Below are 15,074 nucleotides of genomic sequence, written 5' to 3' on the forward strand. Positions count from 1 at the left end.
ATGCATAGAAACCTACAGAGAGTCAAGAAAAATAAAGGAAGAATAATAGGTCAAAAAAAAAGATAAATATACAGAAAAAATTAAATGAAGATAAGTGACTTACCTGATGAAGAGTTCAACATTATAATCATAAGATACTCATAGATGTCAAGAGATCAATGAATGAAAAAGTAAGAAGTTCAACAAAAAATATAAAAAAATATGAAATAGAAATTTCAGAGATGAATAATACAATAATTGACTTGAAAATACAATAGGAGAATTGAACAACACAACAGATGAAGTGGAAGAAAGGATCAGTGAACTCAAAGGCAGGAGAGTCAAAAATCATTTAATCAGAGCAGCAAAAAGAAATAAGAATGAAAATTAAGAAATTATAAGACAGCATCAAGCCGAACATGTGTACATTCTAGGAGTCCTGAAAGAAAAAGAAGATAGAGGGGGGGGAAGAAAACTTACCTAAAAAAATAATGGCTATAAATTTTCTTAGCCTGGGAAAAATATAGACATCAGGTCCAGGGATCTCCAAAAGTCCAAACAAAATAAATGTAAAGAGACCCACATCAAGACACATTATAATTAAACTATCAAAAGTTAATGAAAAGGAAAGAATGTTAAAGAAGCAAAATTAAAAAAAAAAAAAAAGTCACATACAAGGAAACCAGAATAACACTATCAGCAGATTTTTCAGCACACACTTTGAAGGCTGGAAGTCTGTGGCATGATATACTCAAAGTATGGAAAGAAAAAACATGCCAACAAATAATACTCTATCCATCAAAATTTTCAACGAAAATTGAAGGAGAAATAAAGTTTTCTAGACAAGCAAAAGCTAAAGGAGTCCATCTCCACAGGACCGGCCTTATAAGAAATGTTAAGGGAAATACTTTAAGATAAAAAGAAAGGGTGCAATTAGTACCAGGAAAATATATGAAAGTATAACTTTTATGGTAAAAGTAAATGTGTAGTAAAATTCAGAACAATGTAATGTTATGATGGTGGACTAATCACTTATAAAGCTAGTATAAAGATCAAAAAGATAGTAAAAATGACCATAACTACAACAATTTGTTAATGAATACACAAGATAGAAATATATAAATTGTGACATCAAAAGCATAAAACTTTGTTGAGAAGAGTAAAATGTAAAACTTTAGAATGTACTTAAATTTTAAGTTATCATCATATAATAGACTATTAAAAATATGCCATTTTATGTAAGCAACATGGTAACAAAAAATAAAAAGTTTAAAGTAGATACCCAAAAGATAAAAAGAAAATGAATGCAAGTATATCACTTCATAAAATCATCAAATCACAAAAGAGAGCAAGAAAAGAAGAAAGTAACAGCCATTTAAAAAAAAAAGCAAGAAAACTATGAACAAAATTGTAATAAATACGTATGTATCAATAAATACTTTTAATGTAAATAGACTAAACTGTTCCAACAAAAGACAGGTAGTGGTTGAATGAATTAAAAAATAATAATAAGACTCATCTCTATGCTGCCTACAAGAAACTCACTTCAGATATACAGACACACACAGTCTGAAAATGCAGGGATGGAGAGAGATATTCCAAGCAAATTGAAACCAATAGAAAGTCGGGGTAGCTACATCTATATTAGATAAATGAGACTTTTAGACAAATTAGACTTTTAGAATGTAATTAGATAAAAAAAGAATGTTATATAATAACAAAAGGGTCATTTCGACAGGAGAGAATAACATTTGTAAATATTTATATACCTCTAGTACATCTAAGTGTATAAAGCAAATATTAACGAAACTAAAGGGAGAAATAGACAATAATAAAATAATAGTAGAGAACAATAATACTTGACTTTAACCAATGGGTACATTATCAAGACAGAAAAGCAATATGGAGATTTTGCCTTTAAATCACATATTAGATGAACTTAATGTACACAGAACATTCTATCCAAAAGCAAGAAATTACACATTCTCCTCAAGTGCAAATGGAACATACTCTAAGATAGATCACATGTTAGGTCATTAAACAAGTCTTAATAAATTCAAAACTATTGAAATCATACCAAATGTCTTTTCCAATCACAATGCTATGAACTAGAAATCAACTACAAAAAGAAACTTAAAAATATTTATAAATTTGTGAACATTTAACAGCATATTACTCAACAATCAATGAGTCAGAGAAGAAAATAAGAGAAATTAAAAAAAATCTTTGAGACAAATGAAAATGAAAATACAACACAGTCAAACTTATGGGGTGCAGCAAAAGCAGTTTTAAGAGAAAATTTTATGGTGATAAATGCCTATATTAGGAAACAAAAAAGATCTCAGATAAACAACAAACTTCAAATGTCAAGGAGATAGAAAAAGGAAAATAAACAAAGCCCAGAGTTAGCAGAAGGTAGAAAACAACGAAGATCAGAGCAAAGGTAAATAAAATAAAAACTAAAAATACATTCTAAGAGCTCAATGAAACTGAGAGCTGGTTTCTTGAAAAGATAAATAAAGTAGGCAAACCTTTTAGCTAGACTCATCAAGAACAAAAGAGATGATTAAAAAAATAAAATCAGAAATAAAATAGATCTTATAACTAATACTACAGAAACAGAAGTGAACATAAAAAACTACTACGAGCAATTTTACCCCAAATTGGGCAATTGATAAGAAATAGATAAATCCCTAGAAACATGAAACCTACCAAGACTGAATAACGAAGAAATAGAACATCGTACGTAACACACTTATTACTAGAAGGGAGACAGAATCAGTAATTAAAAACCACTTGAGAAAGAAAATTTTAGGACCAGATGGTTTCACTACTATTTCTATGAAACACTTAAAAAAGAATTATATCAATCCTTATAAAATTCTTCCCCCACCCCCCAAAACGAGTGACTCACACAAAGAGATTTTATGAGGCCAAAATTATCCTGATACTAAACCAAACAAGGACACTACAAGAAAACTTGTACAATATCTGTGATAAACATAGATGTAATGTTTCTCAGCAAAATAGTAGCAAAGCAAATAAACAATATTTAAAGAATTATACACCATTATTAGGTGCTATTTAGACCATTGATGAAAGTCAAGGTCAGCATCAACAAATTAATCAATATGATAAATTACATTTAAAAATTTAAGAATAAAAATTATATATATAATATTTACAATAGATACAAAAATGCATTTGACATAATTCAATATCCATTTATGATTTAAAAAATCTATTAAGAAAGTAGATATAAAGAGAACATAATATCAAGAGCAAGACAAAGATTCTCGTAAATTTTTAAAAATATTTTTTCTATTACACTTGGCACAATATTATATTAGTTTCAGGGGTACAACTTAGTAATTAGCCATTTATATAACTTACAAAGTAATCTACCCATTATAACTATTATGCATCTGACACCATACATAGATATTACAATATCATTGACTATATTCCTTATGCTATTCTTTACATCCCCATAACTATTTTGTAACTAACAATTTTTACTTCTTAATTTCTTCCTCTTTTTCACCCACCCCCAACACCTTTCCATCTGGTAACTATCAAAATATTCTCTGTATCTATGAGTTTTTTCTGTTTTGTTCATTTATTTTGTTCTTTAGATTCTACATGTAAGTAAAATAATACAGGAAAATGATGTGGTGCTTGTTTTTGTCAGACTTACTCCACTAAGTACAATACCCTCTAGGTCCATCCATGTTGTTGTAGATGGCAAGATCTCATTCTCTTATATATCTATTCATCTATTGATTGACACCCAAATAGCTGCCATATCTTGGTTATTGTAAATAATGCTGCAATGAACATACCCTCAAAGTGGTGTTTTAGATTTCTCCAGATAAATACCCAGAAGTGAGAGTACTGAGTTCTTCTTTCTCTCTTGTTATAAACTTTGCTTTAAAGTCTATTTTGTCAGATATAAGTATTACTATCCCAGCTTTTTTGTTTGTTTCCACTTTTATGAAATATCTTTTTCCATCCCTTTACTTTCAGTCTGTATGTGTCTTTTGATCTGAAGCAAGTCTCTTGTAGGTAGCATATGTAAGAGTCTTCTTTACTTATGCATTCAGCCATTTTACCTTTTGATTAGGGCATTTAATTCTTTTTGTTTGAAAGACTTGATAGATAAGTAGTTATTGCAATTTGATTATTCATATTTTTGATACGTAATTTTTTCTTCTTAAAAATGTCCTTCTAACATTTCCTGTAATGTTACTTTGGTGTTGATGAACTCCTTTAGCTTTCTCTTTCCTAAGAAGCTCTTTATCTGTCTTTCGATTTTAAATGTTAGCTTTGCTAGGTACAAAAATCTTGGTTACAGGTTCTTGCTTTTTATTACTTTGAATATTTCCTGCCAACCCCTTCTGGCCTGCAAAGTTTCTATTGAAAAATCAGCTGACAGTCTAATGGGAGCTCCCTTATAGGTAACTGATTTTCTCTTGCTGCTTTTAAAGTTCTCTTTTTGTCCTTAATCTCTGGCTATTTAATTATGTGTTTTGGTGTGGGCCTCTTGGGTTCTTCTTGTTTGGGACTCTGCACTTCCTGGACTTGTACAACTATTTCCTTTGTCAGGTTAGGAAAGTTTTCAGTCATTATTTCCTCAAATAGGTACTCAATCCCTTGCTCTCTGTTCTCCTTCTGGTACTCCTACGATGTGAATGTTGATATGCTTGACATTGTCCCAGAGGCCCCTTAGCCTATCCTCATTTCTTTGGATTATTTTTTCTTGCTGCTATTCTGATTGGGTTTTTCTGCTACCTTATCTTCTAAATCATTTATTCGATCTTCCACTTCATCTAATCTTCTGTTAATTCCTTCTTAGGTATTCTTCCTTAGGTTATTGTATTCTTCATTTCTGACTTTTTATGTTTATTACTATTATTATGTTTTCTATCTTTGTTAAAATTCTCACTGAGTTCATCTATTCTTCTCTTAAGTACATTGAGCATCCTTATAACCAGTGTTTTGATTTTTAATTTTTTTTAAATTTTTATATTAGTTTCAGGTATATAGTACATTGGTTAGACATTTATATAATTTATGAACTGATCCTCCTGATTACTTGAGCACCCATCTGTCACTACACAGAACCATTACAATAATATTGCTTGTATATCCTATGCTATATTCTAAATCCCCGTGGCTATTTTGTAACTGCTAATTTGTACTTCTTTATCCCTTCACCTTTTTCACCCAGCACCTTGTATCACCTCCCCTCTGACTGTCATCAGATTGTCCTCTATATTTGTGAGTCTGTTTTCGATTAATTTGTTCTTTTTGTTCCATAGATTCCATGTATAAGTGAAATCATGTGGTGTTTATCTTTCTCTGTCTGACATATTTTGTTCAGCATAATCACCTCGGTCTATCTATGTCATTGCAAATGGTAGGATTTCATTTTTTATAGCTGAGTAATAACTTCTTTATCCAATCATCTGCTGATGGGCATTAAGGTTGCTTCCATATCTTGGCTATTGTGAATAGCACTGCTGTGAACATAAGGATGCATAGATCTTTATGAATTATTGTCATTTTTGTTTGATAAATACCAAGATATGAAATTGTAGGGTCAAAATGTAGGTCTATTTTTAATTTTTTGAGGAACCTCCAGACCGTTTTCCACAGTTGCTGTACCAATTTGCAATCCCACCAACAGAGTATGAGAGTCCCTCCCATTTTCTCCATATTCTCACCAACATTTCTTGTTCTTTGATTTATTGACAGTAGCCATTCTGACAGGTGTGAGGTGATATCTCATTGTGATCTCATGGTGGTTTTACTTTGCATATCTCTGACAATTAATGATCTTGAGCATCTTTTCATATATCTATTGGCCATCTGTATGTCCTCTTTGGAAAAAAAAAAACATCTATTCTGATCTTCTGCCCATTTTTAAACTGGATTGTTTGGTTGTTTGTTGTTTAGTTGTATGAGTTCTTTATATATTTTGGATATTAACCCCTTATTGAATGTATCATAAACGAATATCTTCTCCATTCAGTAGATTGTCTTTTCATTTTATTGATGGTTTCTTTTTGTGTGAAATATCTTTTTAGTTTGATGTAGTCTCATTTGTTTATTTTGTTTGTTTGTTTCCCTTGTCTGAGGAGATATATCCAAAAAGAAATTACAAGTAGCAATATCAGAGACTTTACACCTCTAATTTTGTTCTTCTATCTCAAGATTTCCGTGGCTGTTCAGTATTTTTTATGGTCCCATACAAATTTTAGGATTATTTATTCTAGTTTTCTGAAAAATGCCATTAGTATTTTGATAGGGATTGCATTGAAACTATAGGTTGCTTTGGGTAGTATGGCCATTTTAACAATGTTGATTCTTCCTACCCTTGAGCACAGTATATGACTCCATTTATTTATAGCTTCTCCAATTTCTTTTTTCAACGACTTAATTTTCTGAGAATTGGTCTTTTACTTCCTTGATTAAATTGTTTCCTAGGTATTTATTGTTTTTGATGCATTTGCAAATGAGATTGTTTTCTCAATTTCTCTTTTTGAAAGTTCACCATTGATGTATAAAAATACAACATTCAATATTAATTTTGTATCCTGCTGTTTTACTGAATTCATATATCAGTTCTCACATTTTTGGGTGGAATCTTTAGGATTTTCTAGAGTATCATGTCATCTGCAAATAATGAAAGTTTTACTTCTTCATTCCCAATTTCAATGTCTTTTATTTCTCTTTCTTTTCTGATTGCTGTAGCTAGAACTTCCAATACTGTATTAAATAGAAATGGTGAAAGTGGGCATCCTTGTCTTGTTCCTGATCTTAAGGAAAATACTTTTAGCCTTTCCCCATTGAGAATGATGTTAGCTGTTGGTTTGTCATATATGGCCTTTGTTATGTTGAGATATGTTACCTCTACTCCCACTTTACTGGGAGTGTTTTGTTTTGTTTTGTTTTTATCATAAATGGATGCTGGATTTTGTCAAATGCTTTTTCTGCATCTATCAATATGATCATATGGTATTTATTTTTCAATTTGTTAATGTGGTGTATCACATAAATTGATTTGCATATGTTGTATCAAACTTGCATCCCAGGAATAAATCCATCTCGATCATGGTGTATGATCTTTTTAATGTATTGCTGAATTCGGTTTGCTAATATTTTGTTGAGGAAATTTGCACCAATATTCATCAGGAATATTGTCCTACAGTTTTCTTTTATTAAATGTCTTTGTCTAGTTTTAGAATCAGAATAATGGTGGCTTTGTAAAGAGATTTAAGGAGTCTTCCCTTCCCTCCTTGATTTTTTTGGAATATTTTGGGAAGAATAGATGTTAATTCTTTTTTGAAGGTTTGGTAAAATTCACCTACGAAGCCATTCAGTACAGACCTCTTGTTTTTTGGAAGTTTTTGATTACCAATTCAATTTTGTTGGTGGTAATTGGTTGTTTCAGATTTTCTGTTTCTTCTTAACCTCCTTGGGGAATTGTATGTTTCTAGGAATGTACACATTTTTTCCAGACTGTCCAATTTGTTGGCATATAATTTCCTGTAATACGTTCTTATAATTCTTTGCATATCTGCAGAGTCCATAGTTACTTCTATTTCATTTCTAATTTTATTAATTTGGCTCCTCTTTTATAACCAGTGTTTTGAACATTGTATCTTGTAGATTGCTTATTTCCATTTAGTTTAATTCTTCTTCTATAGCTTTGTTCTGTTCTTTCATTTAGGACTTGTTTCTTGATCTCCCCATTTTGGCTTCCTCCATGTGTTTGTTTCTGTGTATTAGGTAGGGCTGCTATGTCTCCTTGTCTTAATAGAGTGGCCTTATGTAGTAGGTGTCCTGTGGGGCCCAGTGGCACTTTTCCCTGGTCACCTGAGCCAGGTGCTCCAAGTGTGTCTCTTGTATGGGTTATGTGTGTCCTCCTGTGATAGATGAGCCTCGGTTGCTGTTTGCCTATCAACAGGTGGGATTGACGTTTGGATTCATTGGTTGTAAGGACTGAAATATTGAGTCTGTACAAAGACTCTAGGGCTAAATGTAGAAGGACGTTCTCTTAGGCCTTGAGAGAAGACAAAGATGAGTACACAAATTAAAAAGAGGTACAAGAAGGAAAGATATGAAAAATTGATAAACACATTTTTAGGTGAAGATGAGGTAAATAAGAACAAATTTTATCTATAAATAATAAATATTTAAGGTCATCAGCTTGAACAATGGGGGAAGTGAATGGGGTTTAAGGAGAAAAAAGTGATGGCCATTGTGCAACATGAGCCAGTGAGAAGGTGAGGCACATCAACTAAGATTGTTAAATTGTACTCAAGGTTAAGATTTACCTCAAGCACACAATCTTGGACTAAACTACATTTGTTCAGTTTTAAGATGCCATTCTAAACAATATTCCACCAAAGATGTGAAGAAGCAGGAAGGGCTTACTATGTGTTAAGTCTCTTACGACCTAAAAGATAGGCACTATTATTATTCACATTCTACGGATGAGGAAATTGAAACTCAGGGGCAATAAGAAATTTGCCTACAGATACTCCCCTAAAAAGTGGTAGAGTCGGAACGTTCTCAAGCACAGGTTAATCTGACTCTAAATGTCATACTCCTATCACCAAGCCTGGCACATACTGCTATCACCAAGCCTGGCATATAGAAGATATTTGTTGGGTGCTTTTGGAATTACAGTGTCTATTAGGAAAATATATCAAGAATTATGGACATCAAGAACAGTAGAGAGTAGGTAGTCAAGATTAACAAATAGCAAATGGTAGCACAAGAAAAAATGATTTGTGAGAGAAAATACTGGAATATAATTGCTACAACCTTCATTAAATATTTCAACCACTTTCCAAACTTCTATTAGGACTTGAAAATGTTTACATATAAATAGATATATTTATAAAATAATCTATGAAATCTATACCAAAATTCTCCCTTAAGTAAAAAAAAATGTATTGCCTTAAGAATTAAAGATATTTATACTTCTGCTGCTTATAAAATTATATATATAATCATACAAACTTTTAGACTAGTATATCTTCCAAAAGTATTATTTCTAACAATTATAAAGTGCAGTGACTGTATCCACTCTCTTATGAAAAACAGAAAATATTGAGCATTTACATAGTTGATATCACACACATAAATTGAAAACAATTATACACACACACAAACATATGGAACCTATGAAGCATTCAAAAATCTATTGTTCACAGATAACTCTTTTAGGCTAAACTTTCACAGAGATCTAACATATATCCTTAGTAAATTAACCTTCATATGCAAATGAAATAAAGCTGTTCCTCCAATATCTAGAAAAATGGAGAAAAATTTTTAAAGTTTTTCTCTGAAATTAAGCTACACATTTTTATTAAAATTCCATTATGTTAGATAACTAAAATGATTGACACAGGTCCAATAAATACATAGAGCTCACTTCACATGGCCAATTGCCCATAAGAATAAGGAATATGTACATAAAAGACATACAGTCTCTAACATTTACTTGTAAGAGTTATCCTCCCACAGGTTTTAAATATTCTACTATCTGATTACAAAATTGAAGAATTTTTTTTTTAGTTTTGTTTGATTTTTGTCAATGAGAAAAGAAAGATAGTCCTTCTCTGTTCACATCATACATTACAAATAAATTTGATTAGTAGAGGTATGTGCCAAGGCATATATTACACTGAAGCTTGATGGATGGTTCAGCTACATAAAATGACCAAAAACAAGAGGTCAATCTCTTAAAATAATTAATCACTAACTATATATTAATTCTAAATATTCAACTATAGTCAATAATCAAAAAAAAAAACTTCTTACTCAAATAATTATTCACTAATCGAAAAGGATATAAACCAATACTTGAAAATAATAGCAAAAGTATAAAGCAAAATCCTGACTTTAGTAGACATTCGTGGAATAGAATGGAAATGTAGAAATAATTAATATTTAATGAAATTATTTCCCCCACAATATGGCACAATGAGAAGAGAATAACTAAAACACAAAAAAGAAAACTAGAAATGTTTAAGATTCTGTTTTTATTTTATATATATTACCACATGTCTTTTCTGAGCTTTTCAAGGTAGAGTTCTCTTCAGATTTAATTTTCCTTTTTAGGAGCCATAGTTCTGCACTTAAACATATATTATATATAAATAAAAGAACCAAGTTTATAAAAGTTCATTATGGGAAAATAAACTCAAAGGTGAAATTAAAGCTGTGCTTAGGGTTGCGATATTTGAGAACACAAAGGAAAATTATCTCATAAGAATCAGAATAAGTTACTCGATTTTTTTTCCAATTTTTACTTAACCTTTGAGATATTTTAAAATGAAAATTTGTACTTAAAGTGCTTCAATGGTTTGATTTCATAATGAGCAATGATAGAATCTAGATAGTCAAACTGTCTTTGGTGAAGCATTATAGACATGTATATATCAATGACAGAGCTTTAAAATGTGTTAATATAACACATTGTATTTTAGTGAATTATGATCAAATTCCTTAATATAAAGATCTTCTGAGGTTAGCATGCTAAGTGAAATAAGTCAAACAGAAAAAGTTGAGAACCATTTGATTTCACTTACATGTGAGATATAAAACTGAAAGCAGCAAACAAATAAGACAAACAAACAAAAATTCAAAGACACAGTCAACAGTTTAGTGGTTACCAGAAGGAAAGAGGAAAGAGAGAGAGATAGGTAAGGGTAAAGGGAATCAAATATATGATGATGGAAAGAAATTTAACTTTGGGTGGTGAACACACAATGAAATATACATACAGTGTATTACTGAATTATACACTTGAAACATATGCAATTTTATTAATAAATTAAATTAATAAATTTAATTTAAAAAATAAAAATCTTTTTACTATTGCATTTGTTTGTAAAATGCAAGTACACATTGGTATATTGCTTTAAACTATTTCTACTATATTTAATATCATAAATTCACTATTTTCAATTTTATACCCTTCTTCACTGATAAAGTTACATGTTTAACAGAAGAGTATTTGTTGTAAAAGATTTTGTTTCAAGTAATTAATAGAAGCAATATCAAAGTAAATTTTTATTTTTGTAAATTAAAGTTGTATTTAGTTAAAGATTTTTAGTGTCACAAAATATGAGATTTAGAATATCACTTTGTACTTCTAGGATTTATTAATTTCAATTTTGTATTCCATCCTATAAATTACAGAAATGTGGATTCAAAATGTCCTAATATTTGGTTATTTCTGTACATTTTCAAATTTACTCTATTTATGTAGAAAGTATTTATTACATATTTTACATATATTTTTGAAATTGTCATATTCCAAAACAACTTTTTGTTTTACTTATAACAGTGATTTTTGCTGAATTCCAAAACTGTTGCATTTTTAATGACAATTACCATTTTGTGAATAATATCTTTATCCAGAGTGCACTGAATATACTTTGTACCAAAAGGAAAGACATCTTCCTCAAAGTGGAACTAGGTATCCAGGTGGCATTTGGAGCACAGTAGGTTACATTACTGAGGGAGGAGGGATAATTTTTACCAATGAAACTGTGCAAATTCCCCTATGATTATATAAAACTGACAAAATGCAGGACCTCAGTGTTTATGGTGGTAAATGAGAAACACTCAAGCAGTCAAGCTTCAAGGAATTAAATTTATCTACACATTTCAGAGGCTAAATCAACTGTAATGAGTTCTAAAGATATGGAGTAGGAAGTGACTAATTTGATAAAATTTGTTATTATAAGTGTTTTTTACATTTTTTTTTTAATTCCACTGTTGAAAAATATTTCTAAGCCCCAGATGATGGCTCATAGACATAGCATTTTGTTGATCTGGTTACATGAAGATTTTCTATACAAATATTAGAAATTAAAGTAAATAACAATTGCCAATCCATGTAAAGTCATCATTCACTAAGATTTAAAAAGAAGAAGAAGAAGAAGAAGAAGAAGAAGCAGCAGCAGCAAACAACAAAACTATCTAATATCTGATTATGTGATATGGAAAACATGCAAAGAGAAACTAATGCTAAAGAGAGCATTTCAGCACAATGCCAAAGTATAGTAAGAAAATAATATGTTTGTGGGATTTTCTTGCAAATAAAAATAAAAAGCAGTGGAAGTAGTTGACTGATAAGAATGGTGATTTAGTCAAAAATGTTTCATGCACTTATGTTATCCAAATTCCTAAAAATAATCATGTCTGTGCATTCAGTGTTAAAATTGATAAATTGTATAAAATTGCCCTTATGTATTAAAAACTTTGTTTAAGAACTCCAAGTGAAAATAAAATCCCAATATTTATAACAAGTAATTAGGGTATCCCTTTTATGTCCAAAGTAATACAATACAGATCATAGTGGAGTGAGAGGACTCCTTGGCATCTCCCCTGAAATCTACAAATAATCAAGGGGAGGATCAGGCGGGCTTCTGTATGCACAGCAAAGCGATCTCAAGAGTCACCACCACTACCCTTCCTGCACAAACCGGAGGCATCCCTGGCCCCTCAGGCAGTGACAATGAAGATCAAGGAAGCCAAGAAACCCTCTTTTCAAGGGTTTGGCATCACCATTGGGAGAACTCTAGTAAAGCTCTCATATTTTGAACCTATTATATCACAGCAGAGGAAGATCAAGAAGTTGAAATCTTGAAAAGTATCCGGAAATATCTGACTTCTAATGTAGCATATGGATCCACTGGTATTCAGGATGTAAACCTTGAACTGAAAGATTTAACACTTTTAGGCCAAAGAAAGAATGTGCATTTTATCAGATTTCTAATGTGGGACGTGCCTACTTTTATCCAAATTGGAAGAGATACACACACACACACACACACACACACACACACACACACACACTTCTCAACATTACACACAGTGCTATGTGCTACAGGAGATAGTGCTTACAAGTTTGAAAATGATTTTTATGCAATAGGAAACCTCTCCTTCACAAACTGGATGAAACTGACTGCCTTGTAAAGGGCTTCCTGTATATCGATCCTGGCAGTTTTATGTACAAGTAGAGTAATATTATTTTGCTAATGCCTCAGAACTTGAGTGATGTTAAAACATGCCTTTTAACCTGGATGATCCCTAACCACTGCTGGTAGTACACATTCAAAACAGCATGATAGTGGCATAAAAACAGATACATTAATCGATGGAACAAAATAGAGAGCCCAGAAATAAATCTACACCTATACGTTCACTTAATATATGACAAAGGAGGTAAGAATATACAAGGGGATAAAGACAGTCTCTTCAATTAGTAGTGTTGGGAAAATTGGATAGATATATGCAAAAAAAAAAAAAATGCTGGACCACCTTCTTACACCATATACAAGAATAGACTCAAAATGGATTAAAGACTTAAATGTAAGACCTGAAATCATAAAATTTCTAAAAGAAAACATAGGCAGTAAACTCTCTGATATTACTAACAATAATTTATTTTCTGATATATCTCCCTGGGCAAGGGAAACAAAAGAAAAAATAAACAAATGGGACTACATCAAATTACAGATTCAGTATTTCAGCAATCTATTTGAAAGACAACTATAAATGAATAACTGGGACAAGGCTTGGAGGGAGTACCTTTCTGGGCTTATGCAATTTATTGACTGGCTATGAAAATTTTGAAGAGGCTCTTAAAATGGCATCTAAGCCACAGCAATCAGACAAGGAAAAGAAATAAAAGTTATCCAAATTGGAAAGGAAGAAGTAAAACTCTCGTTATTTGCCGATGACATGATATTATATATAGAGAACCCTAAAGATGCCACGTGCGCGCGCACGCGCGCGCGCACACACACACACACACACACACACACAAAACTGATCAATTCATTCAGTAAAGTAGCAGGATACAAAATTAATATTCAGAAGTCAGTTGCATTTTTATACACCAATGATGAACGTTCAGAAAGATGAAATTAAGAAAACAATCCCATTTACAGTTGCATCAAAAACAATAAAATACCTAGGAAACAATCTAACCAAGGAGGAAAAAGACTTCTTCTCAGAAAATTATAAGTCATTGGGAAAAAAAAAATTGAAGAAAATACAAATAAATGGAAGCTTATACCATGCTCATGGGTACGAAGAATCGACATCATTAAAATGACCATACTACCCAAAGCAACCTATAGATCCAATGCAATCCCTATAAAAATACCAATGGCATTTTTCAGAAAACTCGAACAAGTAATCCTAAAATTTTTATGGAACCATAAAAGACCCCAAATAGCCATGGCAATCTTGAGAAAGAAGAACAAAGTTAGAGGTATCATGCTACCTGATATCAAACTATACTACAAGGCTACAGTAATCAAAACAGATACATTGATTAATGAAATAAAACAGAAAGTCAGAAATAAATCTATGCCTATATGTTCATTTAGATATGACAAAGGAGACAAAAATACAATGGGATAAAGATAGTTTCTTCAATAAATGGTACTGGGAAAATTCGACAGATATATGCAAAAAATGAAACTGAACCACTTTCTTAAACCATATGCATGAATAGACTCAAAATGGATTAAAGACTTAAATGTAAGACCTGAAATCATAAAACTTTTAGAAGAAAACATAGGCAGTAATCTCTCCATTATTGCTACTAGTAATTTCTTTTTGGATATATTTCCTCGGACAAGGGAAACAAAATAAATAAATGGGACTACATCAAACTAAAAAGTTTTAGTACAGCACAGGAAACCATCGACAAAACGAAAAGATAATCTGTTGATGGAAGATATTTACTTATGATACATATGATAAGGGGTTAATATCCACAATATGTAAAGAACTCATACAACTCAACAACAACAAAAAAACAAACAATCCAATTAAAAAATAGGCAGAAGACCTGAATAGATATTTTTCCGAAGAGGAAATACAGATGACCAATAGACATGTGAAAAGATGCTCAAGGTTACTAATCATTAGAGAAATGCAAATTAAAACCTCAATGCAATATCACCTCACACCTATCAGAATGGCTATCATCAATAAATCAAAGAACAAGTGTTGGCACGGATATGGAGAAAAGGGAACCTTCATACACTGTT

The 15,074-nt window shown here is 31.3% G+C and overlaps 1 pseudogene; it reads left to right on the forward strand.

Annotated features, from left to right (window-relative positions):
* Positions 1-12,523: 12,523 nt before the first annotated feature.
* Positions 12,524-15,074, forward strand: part of LOC102883160 — a 3,827-nt pseudogene continuing 1,276 nt past the window's right edge.

Source organism: Pteropus alecto, unplaced genomic scaffold (assembly GCF_000325575.1).
Source record: "Pteropus alecto unplaced genomic scaffold, ASM32557v1 scaffold126, whole genome shotgun sequence".
In the NCBI taxonomy this organism is placed as follows: domain Eukaryota; kingdom Metazoa; phylum Chordata; class Mammalia; order Chiroptera; family Pteropodidae; genus Pteropus; species Pteropus alecto.